The 24,485-nt window shown below is 45.3% G+C and overlaps 1 protein-coding gene across 5 annotated transcripts in view; it reads right to left on the reverse strand.

Annotated features, from left to right (window-relative positions):
- The window catches only part of ZMYM3 (zinc finger MYM-type containing 3), a 682,395-nt gene extending 658,239 nt beyond the window's left edge, over positions 1-24,156 (reverse strand). For 4 of the 5 annotated variants that reach the window (XM_085608444.1, XM_085608442.1, XM_085608443.1 and 1 more), the window contains exon 1: positions 23,950-24,088. The gene's annotated coding sequence lies outside the window, so the exon portion shown is untranslated. Of the gene's footprint in view, positions 1-23,949 lie in introns of all 5 variants that reach the window. The other variant, XM_085608441.1, reaches the window with a different exon arrangement.
- Positions 24,157-24,485: the final 329 nt, after the last annotated feature.

A 24,485-nucleotide genomic window follows, 5' to 3' on the forward strand; every position in this document is an offset into this window, starting at 1 on the left:
ATCTGTGATCATGGATTGTGTTGGCAGAGTTTGATTGAATGGGACTCCCACCAGAAGATTCTTTGGTTTTAACCACCAGAGAATGGACATCTTCGCTGCTGGGGAGAGGAGAATCTGGTCAGTCCACTGACCCGAAGATTGGTCTCACCTGTCCTCCAGATCTTGTTGTAACTGTCTCATCCTCAATCTAGCGTTGGGTATGAGAAAAATACAAGGTGCCATCGACCCCAGCAGAGAAGCCACTTGTCTTACCGATGGCTGATGAGTTTGGAGGATGACGTTGCTTTCGACTCTGATGACAATCTCTCCTCTGAAGGAAACACTTTTCCGAGGTCGGAGTTTAGGGTGGCGCCCAGATAGGAGTGTGATTGGGTCGGTTGAAGAACAGATTTTTCCACGATGACATGAAGGCCTAAGCATTGCAGGAGGTCCAGGCAGATGTGAAGGTGTTCCTGCACAACTGCCCCCACGGCCAGGACGTGGCTCACTGCCATGGCTTCCAGAAGCACGAATAGCGAGATCTACTCCAGTCTCCTCCCCACAGTGGCGCGACCCAAGGACATCTGGGGCCCTTATAAAACATACATCGCAAACCTGCCTAGCTCTTCCCCACCACACTCAAGTCCCGGGATAGTGCCCACGGGAGTGGGGTAGACTATACAGCGCCAGAGTTACGCTTGTGGGGGGGTCATGAGGTGGGTGTGGAGCTGTGATCCTCCTTACTGTGGGTCTTGGGATGTTGTTTGCACGTGCATTGACGATTGCGTGGGTGTTGATCGAGGATAGGGGTTGCGGTGGAAATCGAATGGTGGGTCCATTGGTCCGAGATTTTCATGTCTGAGTTCGGGCGGTTGGGATCGATGGGTTGGTTGATGGAGATCTACTGTCCGATGCCTTGATTATGTGGTATTTATTGTCTATGGGACGAAAGTGTTGTAGTGTATCTCTTCACTGGTTATCTGATGAACACACAGCCAATGTCTCTGTATTGTTTTGTTTTTCAAAAATAAATAAAACTTTAACAAAAAAAAAAAAGTGTTCCTGCACCATGTGGGAGGATGATCCCTTCTCCAGCCAGTCGTCCAGGTATGGATACACAACCAGACCGTGGCGATGTAATGCTGCCGCTACCACTGCCATGCATTTCGTGAAAACCCTCGGGCAGACTTTAGACTGAAGCATAAGACTTTGAACTGGTAATGTTTCGTGCCCACCATGAACCGCAGGAACTTGCAATGCCGTGGTGTGATTGGGATGTGAAAATACGCATCTTGGAGATCCACCGAACCCATCCAATCGCCTTTTCTCAGATGTGGAAATATTTGATGGAGCGCCAACATTCAAAACTTTTCCTTCTTGATGAACTTGTTCAGAGAACGTAGGTCTAGAATTGGTCTGAACATGTTCAGTTGGTCCCTTTTCTGAACAAGGAAGTATCTTGAGTAGACCCCCTGCCCTCTCTGTGCAGAAGGGACCTCTTCTATGGCCAGTTTCCCGAGATGGGTAGACACTGCCTGACATAGGAGATCTAGATGTAGCTGATGGGATTTCACCGGAGGAACCTGTCTTGGGGACGCGCAAAAACGTAGTGCATAACCATGGTCTAGTATATTCAGCACCCACTGGTTGCGCCACTCTTAACTGTAGTTTGAGATACTTCCTCCCACTGGAGTGTGCAAGGGTGCTAGAGGAAGCAGAGACTTCCCTTGAGTTTTTGTTGTGGAAGAGGACTGCTGTTGGTGTCCTCCTCTTCCTCTCGAGGAACGACGGCACTGGAAATGGTATTGTTCTGCTTGTTTTGCGACCATTGAAGGGTTTGAACCCTCTGTTGGTAATTTTTACGATTGTAGGGCCTGCAGCGTCGTCTAAATTCCTTTTTCTTTTCAAGGCCTACGGCCTTTAAGGTGTCCCAACTCAGCCTTCATTCTAGCCATTTCCTCATCTGCATGTGATCCGCACAGTGAGGTGACAGAAAATGGGAGATTTAAGATGCGTTGTTGCGCCTCTGGTTTCAACGCAGTCAGACGCAACCAGGAAGATCTTCATGCACATATGCCATGTGCATAAGAGTGAGCCGACAAAGACACCACATCCGCCGCAGTGCTGATTTGGTTGGCCACCAGCGCACCCTACTAGAGATTTCAGAGAAATCCTGCTGGTCTTGCTTCAGGAGTTTGTCTTTGAAGCGCTCCAGTGAATCCCATAAGGACCGGTCATAACGGCCCAGCAGAGCCGCAGTGTTAGAAACTTGGAGAAGTCGCTGCAGAGTCGCAAGCCTTCCTCCCCCAAGAGTCTTGTGCTCTACTTTCCTTATCCTGAGGAGCTAAGGAGGAAGAAGCAACTGCGTGTGTCTTCTTTGCCGCGCCACAATGACAGAGTCCGGTGGCGGATCCGATTTGAGGAAAAGAGGATCTGAGGCAGCAGGTCTATATTTTTCTAAGATTCGTGCAGGAGCTGCTTTCACCGATGGAGTAAGGAAAACGTCCATTACCAGCTCATTGAGACCAGGGACCAAGGGTAGTAATGGTCTAGTCGCAGACCTCTGATGGAGGGTCTCGAAAATGATAAGACGTGGTGGTCTGAGGAGCCGACATGGTGATGCTCAGCTTTTGTGCTCCTCTGGAGAGAACATCATGAAAAGTGTTCACATCGCCGATGGGTGACACCCTAGAAAGAGGACTATACGTGAGGGTGGGTGAGTAGTCACTTTTGGATGAGTGTGTCGAAGAGGAGGACCACAATGGTGTTCCCCGCCTCTTGCGCTGACTCGATCTGCACTCAGGAGATCAGCCCCTGTGTTCTCTGGTCCGAGTAGTGGTGGGCCCGTCCACTTCCTGCACAAAACGTTGTAAGGGTTATCTGTACAGAGGACTGGAATAGTCCATAGGTCGTTGGGCGTGACCCGTTGGTACTGTTTGCCAATGATGGAGGTTGGAGCCATCTGGGCGAAAGATGAATTGAAGGAGATCGCAGTCTCCTTGGAGAGCCTCCTGGTAACCTTGGAAGCTCAGGAGAGTGAACAGAAGAATTGTGTGACGTCGCAATTGTCCGGGGTGAACTCCGGATAGAATGAGAGGACTCTCTGTGACTTCTGGAGCGAGATCGACATCTTGATGAGCGATGTGATGTCGATGGAGAATGCCTCGACGTCGACTGGCTTTGTGTCACCATCACTGGGGGAGTCCCTTCTCACCTTCGACGTTGTAGGATGTGACATCGAACCCTTGGAACATATAGATTGCACCTTCGACGTTGAGCGTGTAGGAGACATCAACGAAAAATGGATGGACAGAGAAATCCTTCTCGACGTCGCTTCCTGGTGCCTGTTCGATCCCTCTGGATGCTGACCGTCTGTTCGTCGCAGACGGAGATCGCCGTCTCGACGTCTGGTGTATTTCACATTGGTGCTCGACGACGAATGTTTCTTCGACGCCGGCGAAGATCTGGCCTTCGACGTCGAACGTAGCTTGGACGACGACGGAGGTGACGATTGCCTTGCCTCTAGTGACGAGGCCTGTCTCGACCTCGACCGTCGCTTGGTTGACGTTGACTGAGACGCCTGCTTTGACGCCGATCGCTGGTGACCCTGCGACAGCGGAAAATGTCTTGCGGGCGACGACGGAGAACCATGCCTCGACATTGGGTGAGCCCGCACCAACAGAGATCTACTCCTCGACGCCGGGTTAACGACAGCGGAGGATTAGACGCACCTCTTGTCTTCGTCGACGACCGGTGTTCGACGGCAAGCCAGACGTCAATGGTCTTCTTGTCAACGTTTTCGTTGCCGATGAAGGAATTTGCAGCGCCGACGGAGATTGGAACCTTACTTCTAGATGGAATAGTGGCTCTCTCTTTCCTCTTCTTCATCAGAGACCTGCCCCTTGAAGGAGATTTCTTCTTCGCAGCCAGCCCATAGAGGTGAATCCTCTCTCTGTCCTTAAGAGTTCTATTGGACAGTAGCTGGCAATGCTGACAGGTCTTAGAATTATGATCAGCAGGAAGGCAGAGAATACAGACAGGGTGGGAGTCCATTTTAGCCTTCTTGCCACAGGGCATTTTGAAGTGGAAAATAATGCTCAACTCTCTTAAAAATAGCAGCGATATACTTCAAACACCAAAAGACGAAGTAAAGAACTTTAGACAACAAAAGAGGAATATTTTCTGACAGAAATCAGAAAAAAAAGTTAGAGCTGAAGTAACCAGGGTCCTTCACAGAAGGAGCCAGAAAGAACAACTGACCTAACTGTCACCCCTGAGGCATGATGGGAAGTTAGGGGTCATGGCTGCCTTAAAGGCACGGTGCCAGTTTATCTGTGTGTTTCTGTGGGTTAGCTTTTCAGCTTTCTACAGTAAAGTTTTTATGCAATGCAGCCTTTGTGCTGACAATGTTTTCTCATCCTTCCTTGTAAGATGGTGCTTTCTGCTGTTTTAGGTATAGTATGTATAGAGTCCAGGTGACCCCTGAGGTAGGCAGAGGTAAAGGTTAGATAGAACCTTACTCTCTATTTGTGGTAGCGTGGTCGAGCAGTAAGGCAGTATCAGAGGACAGTGTTAAGCATTTCCACTCAGGTCAGCAAATTAATTCACACACAAGAACTGAACTCTAAGCCAATTGTTTTTGTATAAAAAATATACTGTTTTATTTTAGAATCAAGCAAGCCTGGCACAGGTAAGCAATAAATACTTTACAGTAAGAAGTTGCTGATTCTAGAACAGTTTGAAAATGCAATAGAAATTGCACTTAGTTTGATTTACAGGAGTTGCAGTAGGTTGCAACACTTAACAAATAAAGTATATTGGAATGATAAGGCTTTTTCAGTAAATTGCAGGTAAGTGACTTTTTACGTTACTTTTCTAACTTAGTGCTGGATACCTAGATTCAGCACTGGGACATTTCCTAGAAACAGGTAAGTAATTACGTTTTGGTTATTTGTGCGATTTTTAAAGAATATTTTTAGATTTCAGAACTCCACACTGAAAATCTTTTTGGAGCAGTACATTGAAATGAATAGGTTTTTACAGTAAATTGGAGTGGTTACTTTACACCTTACTTTTCTAACTCGGTGCTGGATACCTAGATTCAGCACTGGGACATTTCCTAGAAACAGGCGAGTAAACACGTTTTGGTTATTGGTGCGATTTTTAAGGAATATTTTTAGATTTCAAAAATCCACACTTGGAAACTTTTGGGAGGAAAACAGGTTAACGGTTCACAGGTAAGTAAACGACTGTGGAAGTTAAGGTTCTGGAGTTAGGCTCAGGGGTCCCCCAGGGTCAGTGATGCACTGTTGCACCCTCAGCGGCACTAGGGCGGCTGGGTGCAGAGTGCTGAGGCCCAATGTTATACAATGTGGGATAGGGGGCCTCCGGCCAGCTCCTAGCCACACCACTATATGATTAGCGTCGCAAGCGGCCCAAAGTTTAAACAGCGCGTTCACCAGATATCTGGCGCCCCACTTCACCTGCAAGCACTGGTGTCGCATTCCAGGTAGCATCCCCACTTGCGCTGCAGGCAGGCATTATTCTTAGGCACTGGATCGGCAGGATGCTTCAGGATTAAATTTTTGGGGCCGGAGCCATCTTGTTGGCCACATCCCCTTACATCAAAACATTACAACGTTACAACTCCAATCACAAACCAAGTGATCCATACACATGATCCTACCAGTGGAATCCTGGTGCAAGAAGAATGTCGACAGCATGCTGTTGAGCTTCTTAGAAGGTGACGTTTTGGAGGGAACAACTATGGGCCTGATTTAGATCTCTGCGGATGGGTTACACCATCTCAAGTGAGACGGATATCCCATCTGCCGGCATATGAATCCCATTATGCCAGCATTTTGAAGCACACTATATGTCCATGGTGGCACCTGCATGGGCATTTCATGCCTCAAGTATCATATATGGCAATCAGTTCCATAAAGTCCAATAGAAGCAGTTATCAAGTGGGTACGTGCAATAAAAGATTAATGGATCGGAGACCGTACTGTAAAAATCAAAGCATTTTGTCCTAAAACCAATAGACTTCATGGTCCTTTAACTTGGACGAGTGGATGAGGGAAAGGGCCGGTCAAGAGAACCAAGGCAACTGATTCTATCTCATGTAATATGTAGATATTAGCCTTCATATGTTAAGAAATTACACGTTATGGTCCCTGAATAGCTCTCTTGCTGCATAGAAGTAGAGATTCTTGCCAATTCCATTGAAGCCACGGATATCGTAACAAAATACAAGGCCTCCTTACCGGTTCGAAGGCTATGCTGCTGAATATTGGCCTTTAAAAGGGAAGCTTTTGGGGCAACAACACTGGACAGCAACATAATAAGTGTGAAACTGATTCCAGGGCATGAGCGCACAGTTTGCACTGCTGCAATTCCGGCTAGCGTGTTTTCCAATGTGCTCTACATTCACAGATTGCACACCAAACTCCTGATATTGCCACAATATTCCTAAGGACACGCCTCCCCAAAGCGGCTTACAGGTATGGTTGGCAAACAATGTCCACGTGCAAATCATGGAGTCCCAAAGCCCCCGGGGTCTCCCTAATCACAGATATGTCTTGTCCTTTTGATGGATACTTTCCTTATTTTTTAGGTCTCGCTGAGCCAGCGAATGCGCTGCTCTTCGAGAAATTTAGTGTGTGGGTTTTCAAAGTGCTGCCACAGGCTTTTGGTGGCCTAGCGATTGCTTTCACTCGAGCGTGCAAGTGCGCAGCCGCCATGTGGGTTTCTGTCATGGCTCATTAAGCCTTGCGAGCCTCAATGAGCTTTCACTTTTGTCCTTGTTTTCCATCTAATTATTTTGGATTTGATGAAATTCAAGGCCTAGAGCTGCGATTAAACTCTCCGTTGCCTTTTCTCCTGTCCGTCTCTCGGTCAACAGCGCCGCTGATTGTTGAAGGCTGCTCAAATAATGTAATTTACACCTTTATAATCAGTTTACGCTTCACAGGCTCATAACGATGTCGCTTTTTGATTAGTGAAAGATGCGGCCCCATTCCTCATAACCACTTCAAAGGCCAATGCATTTGTAAATAGCCATTTGTTCGGGATTGCAAACTGCAAACTTGTCTTTTTTCCATTAATCCAGCCGCGTTAAGTCAGGCATGCGGGCTGAATCCGGTATCGGGGAGAGAATGTTGGTGTCCTTGTAAATAGTTCCGTGCAACGGCAGGGCACGAGCTGGGATGTAAATCCTGCAGCGGTCTCTCCGTTGCCTTTTCTGCTGTCCGTCTCTCTGTCAAAAGCGGCGCTGATTGTTGAAGGCTGCTGATTGTTCTGGACAATTGAGGTAGGACGTGATAAATGCACCCTTTTTAAAACCCAAGGTCGCCTTCCTGCTTGATCTTGCATCGACGATGTCTCTCGTGTTCCATTTTCCAAGACTCCAGCCAGCTGTTTACGTAAACATCCAAGCATCATTGCTGCACTACACATCAATAGCCAGTAACCAACCAAATGTTTTTGTTTGCTAACTCCTGTGCTTGACATCACGTGCCACATCATGGCTGGTGTTCATGTGTCTATCTGTGTTAGTGCAGCCAAATACATCACACAACACCAAACGCATGCATCAAAAACAAGCCATACCGATTGGCTTTACAAATGCTTGGTAACACTGATTTTTATTCAACATTAAATCAGTAAGTAATCTCTCCCATTCTTCCTTTCACATTACTTTCCTCTAGTCTACAATCTCTCTCCGTTACACCCTTTCCGTCACACATCTCATTCTAAGTCCCTCGACTGCATGCCTCACACGTGATATCCTTCCTCTCCGGCGCTGCTGTTTCACTTGCTCCTTCTGCTGTACGCTCCATTGTAAGCTCACCTGCTACATGAAAACAAGCATTGGCATAGCCAATAGGTCACGCTTTTGGGACCTTATAAGTATTTAGTTATGCAGCACCATATCCTTGGTGCAACAACATCAACTGTTGCAGGGCTAAACACTTATAAGGTCCCAAAGGCGAGACCTATTGGCTATGCCAATGCTTGTTTTAATATGCTCTTTAGATGCAACAGGGGCTTAGTGTTTCAGGCTTTTCGTGACCAGGCTTAGAGCAGTAATGGCGCTGCTAAAGTATCTTTCCCACGGGCGTCCCGCATCACTATAAATCATCTGCAAAGCAAGTTTTATTGAGGTAGCTTCAGCCCCCATTACTGGATGGTAATACTTTAATATGTCCTTTTTACATTCAATCAGGGCTGTTGAATTCCTATAGCCGACACCCAGGACATATTGTTTGGGATCAAGGGCAAAAAGTTTTTATGTGTATTTTGTCCTTGGGACACGTATGCCCAACCCCTAACAGCACAAACTCTTTGGCTGGCAGTTTACAGTACCCCATTACGGATTAGGGAATAGCATTGTCTGCATATAAGGTAATATTTGTGTACGTGTGTTAATGTTGTTCAAACTTGTATTTAAGATTCATTCATGAAAAGCCTTTCTGATTAGGGTGAGCGCTCCAAGTAAACGTTGTAAGCTCGGACAGTGACTCCAGTATGAAAATGTGTACACACATTTTGAAAGGTTAGCATAAAGAGGCTATGCATAATGCTTCCAGAACGCGCTCTGATTTGGTGCAAATAATTGCAGAAGCTTGAAAGCAAAAGTGAGGATTTCTTGCTTTCAAAATAAAAATAAAAAAACATTTCACTAAACTACTGTAAAATTTTAGGTACATTTCTTTGAAGCATCATTTAGTAAAATATGTTAATGTATGCTAGAATTTTCCAAAAATATTCATATTGGAAAATCAGTGTAACCAGTTTCAAAAAGATTATGGGAAACATCAAAATAAACAAGCATTGGCAAAGCCAGTAGTTCTGAAATTTGTGGTCAGCCTTACGGTTTTGTCAATACGTGACTTGTTTTGGCATGGTTTTTGTAAAACATTATTGGTGTGGGTTCTGACAGGCCCCCTCCTTTATAACAAATAGTTGCAAAAGCAAAAAATGTTTTGGTCCCAAAAAGCACACATGCGACAGCAGTTCTTAACACTGAACAAAACTACTTTGTGTGCAGATATGCTCTTTGTGAAAGAGAAGAATGCCGCCACTCAAAGTGAAGCCAGCCAATAGACCGAGAGAAAGAGAGAGACAGAATTTTAATACACATAAAAGGTCATGGTTAACGCCAGACATAATAGGAAGCCCAATTATTAAGGAAATCTCAAACGTGCTCCCATTGTATATGTCCTTGCATAAAGTGCAGGTATATGACTTTCATGGATTCACAAGAATTTACAGAAGTAGGCCAAGGAATAGTACTCCTAGAAAATATTTGTGAACTGCATTTTAACATGTGCAAATATGCATGAGTAGATGGATCATGCGAAAAACGGAATGTCTGCAAGTTTACTTTCCCTCCAATCACTTTTTTCCCCCAACCCTGGAAATAATTTTATATCTGCCATTGTCAGGAGTACATTTCCAACCTTTCTCAGTATGGAAAAGGGTTAGGGAAGGGTTGGTGGAAACCCTTAAAACATACAAGTTGGTAGGTTTGAACAGACACAAAAGTGGAACTATTGCTTACCACTGCCGTCAGCCCCAGTATGTAGATCCGTGGTAACATGACAACATAAGGGAATTACTGGTATTCAAACCCCAATGTGGTATGAGCCCTAGCATTATCAGAGTCTCTGCATCGGAGATCTTATAGAATGAGATTGCTGCCATAATTTGTCACTGCATTACAGGGCACAAGAGGGGCAAGTAGATTTTGTTACAGAACAAGTAGAATTATGAAGCAACCTTCCCCATGGACAAGTAGCTATTTGATTAAATTCCACATCCCTGATTCAAAGTCCATGTTCACCAACCCAAACTCTGACCGTATCGAGGTCCACCTTAATGTTTTGGGGAAATCAAACATTTTCCCAAAGGCAGCAGTGTAGCAACGCTCCAGTGTGTTTGTAAGCATTCCTGGGTGGGCAAGGTACCCCTAGCCTTTGGTGGGGAGGAGTTTGGCATGGATTACTGTGCTCGTCCCTTCTGCTGTTGGGCTCTGTAGCTTGTGATGAGGTTCTGCTAAGGTGAATGAAGTTTTGGCCGCCTTCTCCATTGCCCGTGTTTGTAGAAAGGCTTTGCCTGTATCAAACACCTAGACACCATGGTAATTGTTTTTGCTGGACATCAGGGCCCAATTATCAATGCCAGCTGTTTTTGGCTCGCTGTCCGAAGATTAGGACTTTGGTTTTTTCAGCATTTGCTTTAAATGACTATGTTATAGTTGTGTAGGATGCCTCTTCTTTCTTACATACTGGCTTACATTTAAAAGGCACAAATGCAGAAAAATCCAGTTGGTAATAAGAAAATGCCTTCTGATAAAAATTTTACCTCAATTTCGTGGGTAGGCCTACTGCCAGTGCGAGACAAAAACCCAAAATGCAACATGGACATCACATTTTTACACTCAAAACGAAGCCTTTTAACGTCGAGCCTAACGCAGCGCCCAAGCTCTGCTTAGGAGATGACCTCTTGGAATTGGTCTGTACTTTTTGGAAAACTCGTGCATGTACTGCACTGTTTCCAATAAGTACTCCTGCATGTACAGCATCCACCTTGCGGGAGCGAGCAGCTGTGCCATCCGTTTCCAATTATCGCGCACGATTACATTTGCCTGTCTCGCAGTCGCGTTAATTGGAAACAGATGGTTAATGCATAACTGTGTCCCATTGGAAAGGTGCACTATTCCTAGCCAATGTTCTGTCTCTGAAAGTAGAGAACTAATACCACCCGGTGGCCAAAATCAGAACTACAGCTGTTCATAATTCTGAAGCACGAACACGCTATTTATTCAGCCATTCAAGTCACTATGGTTCTGACCGCACGCACGCATTACCGTCGGCAGGAAAAAAACAGGAAGGCGATAAACGCTCAAGAGACCTTCAGATTGTACTGCCAAGCACCATGAAAACTACTCGTAGGTGTGCCGTCTAGGGGGCTAGACACCGATAACCAAGAGTTGCTGGGCTCCATTTGTTTTCAGTTTCCTCCCTCTCGCTTTTTCCTCCCAGTACAACGCTTTCAACATTGCCAGACACACCCATTCTATCGTGTTGAAGCAGCTATTTCATGGCGCTGGAGAGCTGAAGGCAAGTCCGTCTGAGACCAGTTTATGCCACGTCTGCTAGCTGCACCTGCCATGCTGCAGATTGCCCCAAAGCATCTCGACAGGACAAAGGAAGCTACCCTTGTCTACAGTCAGGGATGTGGAATTCCTATAGCCCAACGCCCAGGACATATTGTTTGGGGTCAAGGGCAACACGTTTTCATGTGTATTTTGTCCTTGGGTTAAGTAGGCCCAACCCCCTTCATCACAAACCCTTTGATTGCCAGTTCATAGTACCACATTATGGATAAGGTAAAGGCATCGCCTGGAGTTAACATAATATTTGTGTCCATGTGTTAATGGTTTTCAAGCTTGTATTTATGATTTATTAATGCAAAACCATTATTATTAGGGTGGGCAATCTAAGTACGTGTTGTAAGCTCAGACTGTACTACTTACAGTGGTTCCAGTATAAAAACGTTTACACGTTTTCAATGTTTAGCAATATGAGACTATGTATACTGCTCCCAGAATGCTCTCCGATTAGATGCAAATATATGTGGAAGCTTGAAAGCAAGATTGATGATTTTTTGCTTTCAAAATAAAATGTTCACCAAAAAAATGCAAAAACATTTTGCTAAACTACTGTAACATTTTAGGTACCTTTTTTTGCAACATCATTTGGTAAAATGTGTTGATGTATGCTAGTATTTCCCCAAAATATTCATAATGGAAAATCAGTGTAACCAGTTTCAATAAGATTATGAGAAACATCAAAATAAACAAGCATTGGCAAAGTCAATAGGTCTTAAATTGCTGTTCAGCCTTTTGGTTTTGTCAATGCGCGACTTGTTCTGGCATGGTTTTTGTAAAACCATATTGGTGTTGGAGCTGCCGGGCCCTCATCATTAAAACAAACATTGGAAAAAGCAAAAATGGTTTTTGTCTTAAAAAGCGCACATTGCCACAGTAGTTCCTGGCACTGAACAAAACGACTGTCGATTATGCTCCTTGTGGAAGAACAGAATGCTGTCACTCACGATGAAGCTAGCCGATAGACATAGAGAGACAAAATTTTAATTAACACAAAATGTCACGGTTTAATGCCAGACCTAATTAGGGGTCTAATTAATAAAGTCTCAAGAGTGCACTCATGTCCAGGCAGTAAGTGCAGATATACAACTTTTGTGAATTCACAAGACTTTTCAGAAGTAGGCCAAGAAATAGCACTCCTAGAAAATATATGTTAACAGCATTTTAGCCTGAGCAAATATGCAGGTGTAGATTTGCTCATGCGAAAATCTGAGTGTTTGCAAGTTCGCTTTCCCTCCAACCACTTTTTTCCCCAACCCTGGAAGACGTTTTATATGTCTGCCATTGTCAGGAGTAAATTTCCAACCTTTCTCAGTATGGGAAAAGATTAGAGAAGAGTTGGTGAAAATCCTTAAAACATGCAAGTTAGTAGGGTTGCACAGACTTAAAAGGGCATTCCAACCCTGGAACCATTGCTTACCTTCAGCGCCGGTATGCAGATCTGCGGAAACATGGCTAGTATTCAAACCCTACTATGGTAGAAGCCCTGGCATAATCAGACAGCATATTTCGGAGCTCTTATATAATGAGATTGCTGCCATAATTTGTCACCTTATTTAATTGCACAAAAGGAACAAGTGGATTTTGTTACAAGACAAGTAGATTTATGAAGCAACCTGCCCCATGGAAAAGTAGATATTTTATTAAATTTCACACCTCTGTACAGTATTGACGAGAAAGCGGTCCGTCTTCAAACCCTACTCTTGCCAGGAGTGCCTTCACTATCCTGGATCTCACTAGGACTATAATGATACCCACCAACTCTTGCTGGCTGGTTAGGAGTTAGAAAAATCGCACACTTTAATTTTGAGAGCTAATCTCTCCTGCAGGCACAGACTTGGCCTTACCTCCATTAAGTTTTGATTTGTCAGTGCTAGGTTCCTTCGGCAAGCACACTACGGAGTCTTGGATTCTTTTAGTGGATACTAGTGAAAATCTAATGTTTATACCAGAACTCTGGAAGTCCTACACTACCGCTCCAGACGTCTCTGCAGCTTGGCCCTCAGGTTTTAAGATCCCAACCTGAGCGTATTGGAGGCAGTCTGGCCATTCTGTTTCGAGAGATGGTTCTGGTGCATCCAGCCACACATGCTGGCTATCCAGATGCTGAACTACTAGGCTTCTCGATCAATGTACCTGACACAAGAGTCATTAATGGGGTACTGAGCTATCATTCCCCTCCTCTGTCATCTCTAGCTTGCTAAAGCATTTTTAAAATTCAATACAGCTATGGTCCTCAGTCATTCTTTCCTTTTTACACTTGGGGATTTTAATATCAGGCCTGGCTCTACAGAAACTCCCTCTACTACTCCTGACTGAGGGCATATCTGAAAACAAGCATTGGCATAGCCAATAGTCTCGCCTTTGGGACCTTATAAGTGTTTAGCTATGCAATAGTTGTTTTTGCACCAAGGATATTGTGCTGCATAACTAAATACTTATTAGGTCCCAAAAGCGAGACCTATTGGCTATGCCAATGCTTGTTTTGCAAAGTGAGTAGCTATAGATTTTGGGCCCTCTCTCACCTGGCACCTAGGGAAACTTAGCAAACTTGTATATTTTTAGGTCACCGTCTTCCAGGCAGTCCAGCTATCTGGGTTGCTAAAGACATCTTGGGACATTCAGAAAGATGCCTTGGAATACAGGGAGCTGGTTTACGGATCTTTCTCGGACTTTAAAGTGAAAGGATTTATAAGACAATCTGCTCGATACTGGGGGTAGGAAATACTTTTTCACAAGCACACATGCAAATGTAAGGATCATTTCAATTGAAAATGTGTTCTGTTAGGGCAGTGCGCTACCATAACATGCATACTTCACTCTACGCCTCTCTATTCTACCCTGTACCACTCTACTCTAGGCCAATGCATTCTTCACAACTGCACTCTATACCGCTAAATCTACGGCACACTAATCTAATCTGCACAGTTCCACTCTATGCCACTGTACTCTATACTACTTTGCAACATTGCACTCTACCCCACTGCACTCTGGCAATACACTCTACACAACTTCACTTTCCTCTGTAACACTCAACTCTATGCCCCTGCACTCAAAGCCAATCCACTTTACACCACTCTAATCTACTCTACACCACTTTACTCTATGCCATTACACTCTATGCAATTGCACTCCACCCTGCACAACTCCACTCGGAAACAATGTACTCTACACCACTATACCACTGCATTCTACACCACTCTACTCTTAACCACTGCACTACGACACTATACTCTACACCACTCTATGCCACTTGACTCTACTCTGAGTCACGGCCATCTGCATCTCTCACATCTATGCCACGCCACTCGCTGCACCCCTGCACTCAACTATGCACCACCCTAATCTACACTACTGCGTTCTACAATGCTGTGTTGTACGCCACTGAATTTAAACACCTTTGCACTCAATGCCACTGCAATCTACTGCACTCTACTCTGCAACAATCTACGTCAATTCATTCTACACCAGTCAAAACTACTCTACTCCAGTGCATGCCACTCTAATACACAACACTGTATGCCAATATACACGACTACACACTATGCCACAACACTCTACTCCACTCTTTGCAATTTCATTTATGACAATTCACACCACTTTCCTCTCAGTCACGAACTTTAAGCCATGCTGAACAGCAGTGACGCTAGTGTACAACATGGCTAAAAAACGTAGGCAAAGCTCTTGCATAGGCGTGACCTATTGGCGTAGGCAGTGCTAGTCACCACGGGAATCCATGGTGGAGTAATTTGCAGAGCTCTCATCAGGTTTTTTTTTTAACCCAGAATCCCTTGCACACATCAAATTTTGGTAGTTAAAAACAACAAACATTTTGCTCACATTCCCGTGATGAAGTGCTGGAATCTACAGTGAGGCACATATTTCTTGCCACCCTGCTCCCACTTGTCCTGCAGATAAGAACTGTACCCCACATGTGTGGGTGGGCCAGGAGACCACAACACAAAAAGGCCCCAACGCACTACAACGTGGCTGTGGTATTTGTGCCGGCTGTGGTGTCAGCAATGCAAACCTACAAACCACAATTATCAAAAGTCGACAACTAGCAAATTCCAGGATTGTGTGCCATGTGTGGATTCCATGAGGCTTTCTTATCCACAATGACCTGCAAACTTTGCCTGAAATCACACATTTTCCTTACATTTCTGTGATGCAAACTTCCGCTATCTGCAGAAATCCACAAAATTCCTACGACACACCGTTACTCCAATTGAGCCGATAATAACCCTGCGCCACTTTAACAACTAGGACTGCTGCCCACAACAGGAATGAAAGGTCAACGGGCGACAGTGCAAGAGGACTCTCAATAACCTCGGTTTGATCCGTTACGGTTCCTAGTGGGCTTTTTGCTGCCCCATCGGGGCAAATTGGGGGTAATCATTCCCAACCACCCCCGGAGAGGGGGTAGAAAGCTGCTGTAGGAAGCAGGCTCTGTATATACTATACCAAAATGAGGTATAGCGTGCACAGAGTCCAGTGGAACCTCAAAGGTAGGCAGAGGTAAAGTTAGATAGCACCTCTCTCTCTATTTGTGATGGTGTGGGCGCGCAGTAAGGCTTTATCAGAGGGCAGTGTAAAGCATTTGTTGTACACACTAGGTCAGCAAATGAGGTCACACACTCAAAGACTGAACTCAAACCAATTTGTTTGTATAAAAATTGTAGTTTTATTTCTAGAACCAAGCCAAGCCTGGTGCAGGTAAATGAAATAATACTTTGCAAAATCTTATGCAGCGATTTACAGTTGAATGCAGGTTCAAATGCAGTTGGTTGAGGTAAGTCAACAGTTCGAAATTACTTTTAAGTTACTTTACAGATTACTGTGCACGTTCCTTTTTAGATTGGCTAATCAATGTGATATGCCTAGATATCACACGGAGACATTTCTTAGACAGAAGGAAAGTAATTAAGTGTTTCTATATTTGCAGTTTTACAGTTCCAAAACAAACTAACTTGACACTTAAAAGTTTTTTTAAAGAACAGCAGACAATGCAATCCTATGGGAGGAGATACAGTTATCATTTTACAGGTAAATACTTGGTTGTGAGAGTTGTGTTTCTGGGGTTAGTACCAGGGTTCCCCCAGGGCAGAGCATGCACTCTCAAAGCACCCTCATCGGCACTAGGGTTCAATGTTATCCAATGGGGGATAGGGGGCCTCCAGTTGGTGGCCCCCTATAATTCAACCACGAGCAGGCCACAAGGTCTTGGGAGCAAAGTTCCTGGACTTAAGCTCAGGGTCAAAGAGAGATCTGATTTAGCAACGAAGGTGCACCCACAGCTTCTTTTGACCTGGTGGTGGGACTAAAGTCAAGTTCCCCTCGGGATGCCTGCCCCGCAAAATTTCTGGCTAAAATGGCAGCTGTCATTAATCCACTCGTGAACCCCCTGTTGAACGGTTCTCTTGCACAGGGTGTGGTTCCCCAGTCCTGGAAGCAGGCAATGATTATTCCCCTGCTTAAAAAGCCTGGTCTGGATGTGGAGGTGTTAGCGAATTATAGACCTATTTCGCTCCTGCCGGCTTTGGCGAAGGTCATTGAAAAGCACGTGCATAAGGTGCTTGCCGATTACTTGGAGGCCCACGACCTACTGCACCCTACCCAGTCGGGTTTCCGCGCCAATCTTAGCACCGAAACAGCCCTCCTGGAAGTTTCGGAGGCGATAAAGGAGGTGCTGGATTCGGGTGGGAGAGCGATGCTGGTGATGCTAGACCTGTCGGCGGCCTTTGACACCGTCCCTCATGAGGGTCTGCTTGCTAGACTCTCAGAGATTGGTCTTCGAGGGACGGTGCTCCAGTGGTTTCGATCTTTCCTGGCAGGCCGTCGACAATCGGTCTGGGCTTCGGCTTGCTCCGCCGAGATGTCGCCATTGGGTGTCGGAGTTCCTCAGGGCTCTGTCCTGAGCCCAACTCTATTTAATATCTTCATGACCCCTCTGGCGGCGTCTTTCGGGGCCCAGATCGTTTCTTACGCCAATGACACCCAGCTCCTCTTCACCTGTGAGAGGGGTGCGGACTTCGATGGAGGTAGGATCCAGGGTTGCCTTGAGGCTGTGTTTCAGTGGTTCCATCATAACAGCCTCAAGTGCAACTCGGATAAATCCGAGGTCCTTTTTTTTGGGTGCAGCTCGGACCCGGACTGGAAAGTGTGGTGGCCTGAGAACATGTTTCCACCAGCAAGTTCGTCCCAGGTAGCTAAAAACCTTGGGATTAAGATCGACAATGGCCTCACACTACGCTCGCAGGTAATCGGTCTCACAGGCACCTGCTTTGGTTTACTCCGGATGCTTCGCAAGTTCCTTCCCTTGCTATCGGAGGAACACAGGAAGATCACGGTGCAGGCGATGATAGGCTCGAGAATAGACTATTCCAACGCTCTCTATCTCGGCCTGCCTGATTACCTGCTTCAACGATTACAGGTTGTTCAGAATTCGGCAGCACGTGCTATTTTTGGACTATCTCGCCGTGCCAGAGCCTCGGGTCTTTTGGAGGCTCTGCACTGGCTTCCTGTCCGGAAGCGGATAGTTTTTAAAACTCTCACCCTGGCACACAAAGCCTTGCACACATCTGGAGCAAAATATCTTCAGAAAAGGCTGTCCTTTTACCGTCCTGCCAGATCGCTTAGGTCTGAAGCCTTGTTTCTTGCTGCAGTGCCCCGCGTGAAGAGAGCTCGCATCGGTGGCCGCTCCTTTAAATTATTAGCGCCTCAGCTGTGGAACAAATTGCCTGTGTCCCTGCGCAGCACCCCTAACTTGTTGGCCTTTAGGAAGGGGCTTAAAACTTGGCTTTTCACTTCTTAGTTTCAGGTCTTATCAGGTTTCCTCTTTTTCTGTTTCTGTTCATTTTCCCTGTTGTGTTTTGAGATTAGTGTGCAATTCAAAGCGTCGGGACACTCTTTTGAGTAGCCGCACGCTATACAAAAAACCTGCATAACATAACATAACATAACATAACATAACACAGCGGCGGCCAGGTGCAGGTTTGCCGTTGGGAGCCCAGTTGTTTTCAATGGGAGTTGCTGATTTTGGATTTTGGCAGCAGGCTCGGTCCAGGTAGTCTTCCAGGAGGAACTAACAGCTGGGCAGGTAAATTGGAAGACTATGGGACATAGGTGCACCTCCGGTCCTATTCTCCAGGGCACAGTGCGGCTGGATGCAGGGGTGTCTCTTGAGCTCAGATTTCACCTTACCGGACCGCTCGTAGTTGGGCGGGGGGTATGTCCTTGCAGAGGCTGCAGGTGATGTCGGGGAGTCCAAGAGAAGTCTAGGGGTGTCGAGGTCAGTAACCAATGGGCTATTGACTTTAGGGTGACTACACCCTCGGTGTGCTCACCCCATATGGGGGAGTGGGCACAATCCAAAACCCTGATTGGAGAGTGACTGCCATCTACCACTGAAGAGTGGGCTTCACCTTCGCCTCCCCCACCTTAGGGGTGGGGTTGGCAGAGGTGGATACACCTTCCGGGCTGTTGTACTTGTTCCCATCTGTCTTCCCGCCGGAAAGGAAAGGAAAGGAGGAGGAATGGACTTGGACATTGTATGGGTGCAGTGCTCATGCAACTGTACCCTCCCCAGTGGTATAGTACACCTTGCTAGAGGAGTGTCTAACCTATAGGTTGTAGGCATGGCACACGGGTATGTGTGCCATGTTGACTCTTCACTTTTCTCTGCATCAAAACATGCAACCTGCAATGGCAGTGAGTTTTTTAAGGTACAGGATCTCTATAGGTGGCACAATATGTGCTGCAGTCCTTAGAGGCCTTCCCTTCAAGGGGTTATGCACACTATATGTAAACAATACAGAAAGAAAAACTTGCCGTAAAAAACTACCTTTCATAGTACTATAGAGTTCTGCTTCATTGCAAAGCCTTATGACGCTACTGCCATCTACAGGCATTACACTTCAGATGCAACCCGTTTATATTTTTTTTTTATTAAAAAATAATTTTTACAGGTAGTTTATTGGATCCGGTGTGATTTCCACATTCTTCCTAATATATCACTCTTTTCCTCTTTTTTAATTTTATTCTCTTCTTAATTTCTTAAACCATAATCATTTAAATTTTATTATTTCTTCATTGTGCAGAACATTACCCCATCACCGTTCTGTTTTTTCCCCATTTCCAGGGGGAAACCTACTTTAAAGTAGCCCAAATTAAAAAAGTTTGAAAATAATGAACTGTTTCTGGATCAAATTTATTGGCAGAAAAACAAGCATTGGCATAGCCAATAGATCTCGCTTTTGGGACCTTATAAGTATTTTGTTATGCAACAATATCAACCGTTGCATGTCTAAACACTTATAAGGTCCCAAAAAAGCTACCATGTCAATCTATAGGACCTAAAGCAATTAACTAAAAAGTGGTAGTACTTGGAGCAAATGCCAACAAAACCAACAAGTAACTGACAGCTGCCATAAGATGTACTGCCTGCAGGGACTTTAGTAGACCCATGCAAAATCAGGACGGTCAAAACCACACATTACAACATGTTGAGTTTCATCAGGACAAGCACAACAGAAATGAGCGACCATGTGGTGGTGATCTGCCAAATTGTACAGGGTGGTGTTTGCTTTTAAAGGTTCGCTGGTTGGAGAGATGATAACGCCCCTGACACACCACAGAAACAGCACTCGAGCTAAGCTTTTGCGACAGCACGTGGGACAGCCAGATGAACGGAAAATAAGTCCTGGGACAGGTTGAAAACTTCATGATCAGAACTGCATTAGCCAATGGCTACCGTGTCAAGAACTTCGACCTCGAGACAGTTCTAAATTATATATCTCAAGGTATAGGTTAACGTACGAAGGTTGTGCAGTGAGTGACTGGAGGCTCTAATCTCACGGCTGTGGAATGGTTCTGCTCAGCATGCCTTGTGCGGTGGAGGATGCACCACCAATGTCCAGCACAGATCTGTGGCGGGCACATTTCTGCACCCCACACAGATAAAACCGGGATGGATACGCGCACGCAGAAAACCTGCATACGGAAAAGGTACTCTTCCGAGAGACAGCAATTTTCTCTGGCCGTGTTAAATCCTAAATGGCGGGGTGATAAAGCAAGCTTCAACAACCAGGCTGGCAGCCTTACACCTAGCTCACTTTAATTCATGGACACATTCTGCATGTCCTCTACATTGCATAAACACAAGGCTCAACAGGGGTACGCCGGACTAACACCAACTATCTACATAAATGTGTACACGGCACCACACCAACATATTCTCTTCTTGCTCACTTTCCACTGGATTCAAACTAGCCTGGCTAGTCCCAGGATGCTGGTTTCCAATTCGGGGAAGACCTGGCTTGGCAGTTCGGGCTGGACTGTTCCCATGAGGCACAGGGTCAAGACTGATTTGCATGTAGTTGGGTCCGAACAGAGGTGGCGAAGGGAGCTAAAGAACAATGATGGATTTAACCCAGATCTGTGACTGGGGGCGAGTGTCTGAAAGGTTTCAGCTCTCCGTCCATCATCTCCTTGTGTTTCCAACCTGAGTCTTGCGACCTCTCCTCCTGTGGTTTGTTGTGACCTGCAAGGCCTCGGTGTATCTCTTCCTCTTGTCCTGCAGCGTGTATCGGTGCCATCTCCGCCAGTTAGCTTCCCAACATGTTCCAGATCCAAGTAATAGCTGCATTTTGTTTGCAGTGCAGACCGGTTAGTACCAGTCCCTCTCGGGCCTCTGGATCTTCCTCTCTACCAGAAGAGAATATGTTGTATCTCCTTGTGTTTGCTTTGCCCCAGAAGATGGTTAGCAGCCAAAATGCCTTTGAGTTTTTCATGCGTACATCTTCTACTTCCCAGTCTGCATTACTTTAGTACCCTTTCCTGAGTAGAGGCATTAACAAAAGGTTCTGCATTACTGTTAAAAACAATTTACAGACCATAGTAAAGTTTCCATCAAAATAATAAAGTCAAAGAAAATATAGCCACTCTGCCTGAAAATCTTAGCATTGTCTTATAAAGGCTAGTGCAAGCCATTCTAAGACTTTTCTCTGTCACATTTTGCCAAAAAGATTAAGCTAATAGATCTGCAAATATCCCAAAAAACTCCCCTAGGTACACCAAGAATTAGACTATATTATTACTCCACTTGACTTCTCTCTGATTAAGTCATTCACTCTATAATACAATCAAGAGTCAGATCTAAAGTCAAGGTGTGCCAAATGTCGACAAAAACAAATACTTTTATTGAAAATAACCTTCATTATCCCAGAAATATATATTGGACAATACACCCTAATTGATATAGAGCACATATAACCTCAGGAGAAATCATATGACAATTTAACTGGTTATTAAATTTGTACACATCCACCAAAATTATCACTGTACATTTATGACTTATTAGTCATGTAAAATTGTCCAGAGGTAGATTATGACACAAAAATGTTGCCACGTTTCGGTCAATTAATTTCAAGTGTCCACCTTCTTCAGGACACATATACAATTTATTTTCTCTCAGTTAAAACAAAACATATAATGAACAAATCTATAAACAAAATAAGAAACTATAAATGAGTGCAAACGTGTTTTATATAACTAAAGATATGAACAATTATAACCATCCCCACACAACTCTAGGGACAATATAATCCTTCATACTATACATATCATAATGCAACACGCAAAAAAAATATTAATATAAAAAAACTGTATAAAATGTTTACAGCATTGAAACATTCCTTTAGTTCTGTCTCCACTTCTCAATCACTTCACCACATTTTTACCAATATCTATCACCTATTATACATGTGAACCAGTTTCATACTATAGACAGTGCCTCATTATTAATGTAATCTCCACTCACTTAATGGGGTCAATAATTCAATCTGTGAGGGCAATGAGCAGCACATAGATTCTAAAGTCTATCAAATGCTTTAGCAGCAGGCACCCCAGTGCCAGATTCATGGGAGGGAGCATATATTGTCTGAATAGTCAAATCACTTTCAGTAGACTTTGGCTGAGCGATTGTTGGTACAACATCTTCTCTACTTCATCCAGTGCTTAAAACACTGCGAATCACAGATTTGGGAATGTAGCTCTAGAGAAAAAGCAGACTTCCACCAATTACAGATGGACTGTCTATTTGCGTTGGTTTTTTTTAAATCTATGAAATACAACTATAAATGTAAATAATTTCTGGACTATATTAATCCTCCTTAGATTAAAACACGGTATATAAAGTTTAGACTGAGAATCTTTCAGTGTCCTGCTTGAAACTGGGGGAATGTTTTATATTTTTTCTGTACAGCATACAATAAGACCTAGATTACGATGGGTTATACACTTTGTTGAGTGTTGGGAATATGTTATTATCGAGACACCATAAGAATATGAAAATCCAATATACATACTTGAGTGGCATTTTCCATTTTGAGTTTTTTTGCAAACAGCTGAGTACCTGAGAGCTTAATCATTGACATAGGCCAATTAACGTGCAACTGCTGTGAAGCATGAAGTTTAAATGATTAAATATCCAATGGTTTTATTTTGCTCCTAATAAAAAAAATACAATTTTATATTACTATAAGTATGTGATCTTATCTTATTTGCGTTTTGTTGGTTCATCATATTGTATCCAAAATGACAAAGATTGATTGCATATCTCACGTAACCCACAGTCTGGCAAATCTTGACCAAACATTGCACCAAGTCACCTGATTTAGTCACACTCAAGAGCACAGTAAACAAGGTCTTTGGCAAACACGTGAGGTCTTTAGCACAAAGGAGAAGAAAGGCCAGCCATGGCTAGCGTGTTTGCTAGTCTTTCTTATGCACCCTCGAACACCACCAGCAAAACCTGCCTTATTCTGGGACCATAACCTTCCCACTGAAAAAATCCTCAATGGAGTTGAATGGACAAATGCCTAGACGTATTAAGACTCAAAAGTCTCAACTTTATGAATAATGTCAGTAGCAGTTGAAATTGTACTGTTTACTGACCGCAGATTTTCACGTTCAACAAGACAAATTAAATGTGGGTAGTCCTCTGGAGTCTAGTCTGGCCACCACAGACAAAAAAAGAAACAGGTGCACTCATGCCCTTCTTCTGAGGAGGACAAACTACTCTCAGAGTAGTCTATGGGTCCCTCATTCTGCTCCCTCTTCATGGAGTCCCATTCCCCTACCTCCTCCTGACAGACCATCCATCCTAATCAACAAGGATGAACTTAGCACCTGTCATCAGCCCCTCCCAACCCGTTGGCCAGCACTCAGATGCTCCCCAACAGAGCCCCCTGCTATTCCACTTCCCTGCTCATGGACATACAACTACCATGCTTGTGAGGGTGGGAACAAATGCCCCCGGCCCCAGGCAGATGGGGGCGTTCCCACCCCGCTCCTCCCGAGTGAGCCCTCAATCCAAACATCCTCCTGACACAGGGACTCGCCCCTGCCCCACCCGGGTGGGAGCTCACACCGCCTCTGCACGGTTCAAGACCCCAGTCTTCATGAAGCAGGATGCACGCTCCTCTACCCTCATGGGGACATCCAGCTGCCACCCCCAAGCCTTTCCTCACACCTCCTCCTGCATGCCTCTCACTGCCCCTTCTCTTTAGGGCCTCTCATTCTAGACAGGTACCCACCTCGAACCCCATGTTACCCATCCCCCACCATGAAGCCTAGAGATCCCTCGCCCACCCCTCCCCCACAGTGTGCAGAGGGTCACACCACTCCCTCCCCAGCGCTCCTCTGCCCCTAGGCCTCAACTTGCAGGCCCCTCCCCACGCACCCCTAGCCCTTAGGCCCCTCCCCTCACTAGGTGCTCCCCCCACAGCAGATACCTGCGGCGCTCCTGGCTGCAGGCCGCGTCCCGCCCGCGCGCTCCCGTGCCTCAGCTCCGGCGCCCCGTGCCTCGCGCTCCCGTCTCTCCCCGTCGGTCCCGCCAGAGCCGCGGCCCCTTTAAATCTCACCCTCTTTCGCGGCGCTCTGCTGCCACCAGGGGGCGGGGCCTTCATGGTCACCTCAACGCGATTGGGCCGCTGTGGGGGAGGAGCCTGGTCCGTTTGGTGCCACCCGCCCGTCTAGAAGCTCCCTGAGATAGACACAGACAAAGGACTGCCGATAGCCGCGTCGCGCAACTGACGCGCGAGTCATAAGCATCGCCGCGGCATGCATGTTAAAATCAGGCATGGGTTCTCATTTATCCTTCGACTCTTTTCCCCCTACCTCTTTAAAGAATGCCTGCCTCAGAGATGGCTTCGGCAGGCTACACTAGGTTTACGCATGCGCTCTGAAATTCAGACGTATGGAAGCGAGTAATCAAACTTCTTATCAACATAAAGCATTTTGGAAATAGATCACTGAACAGTTTCTAGGC

The sequence above is a fragment of the Triturus cristatus genome, chromosome 5_2 (genome assembly GCF_964204655.1).
Source record: "Triturus cristatus chromosome 5_2, aTriCri1.1, whole genome shotgun sequence".
In the NCBI taxonomy this organism is placed as follows: domain Eukaryota; kingdom Metazoa; phylum Chordata; class Amphibia; order Caudata; family Salamandridae; genus Triturus; species Triturus cristatus.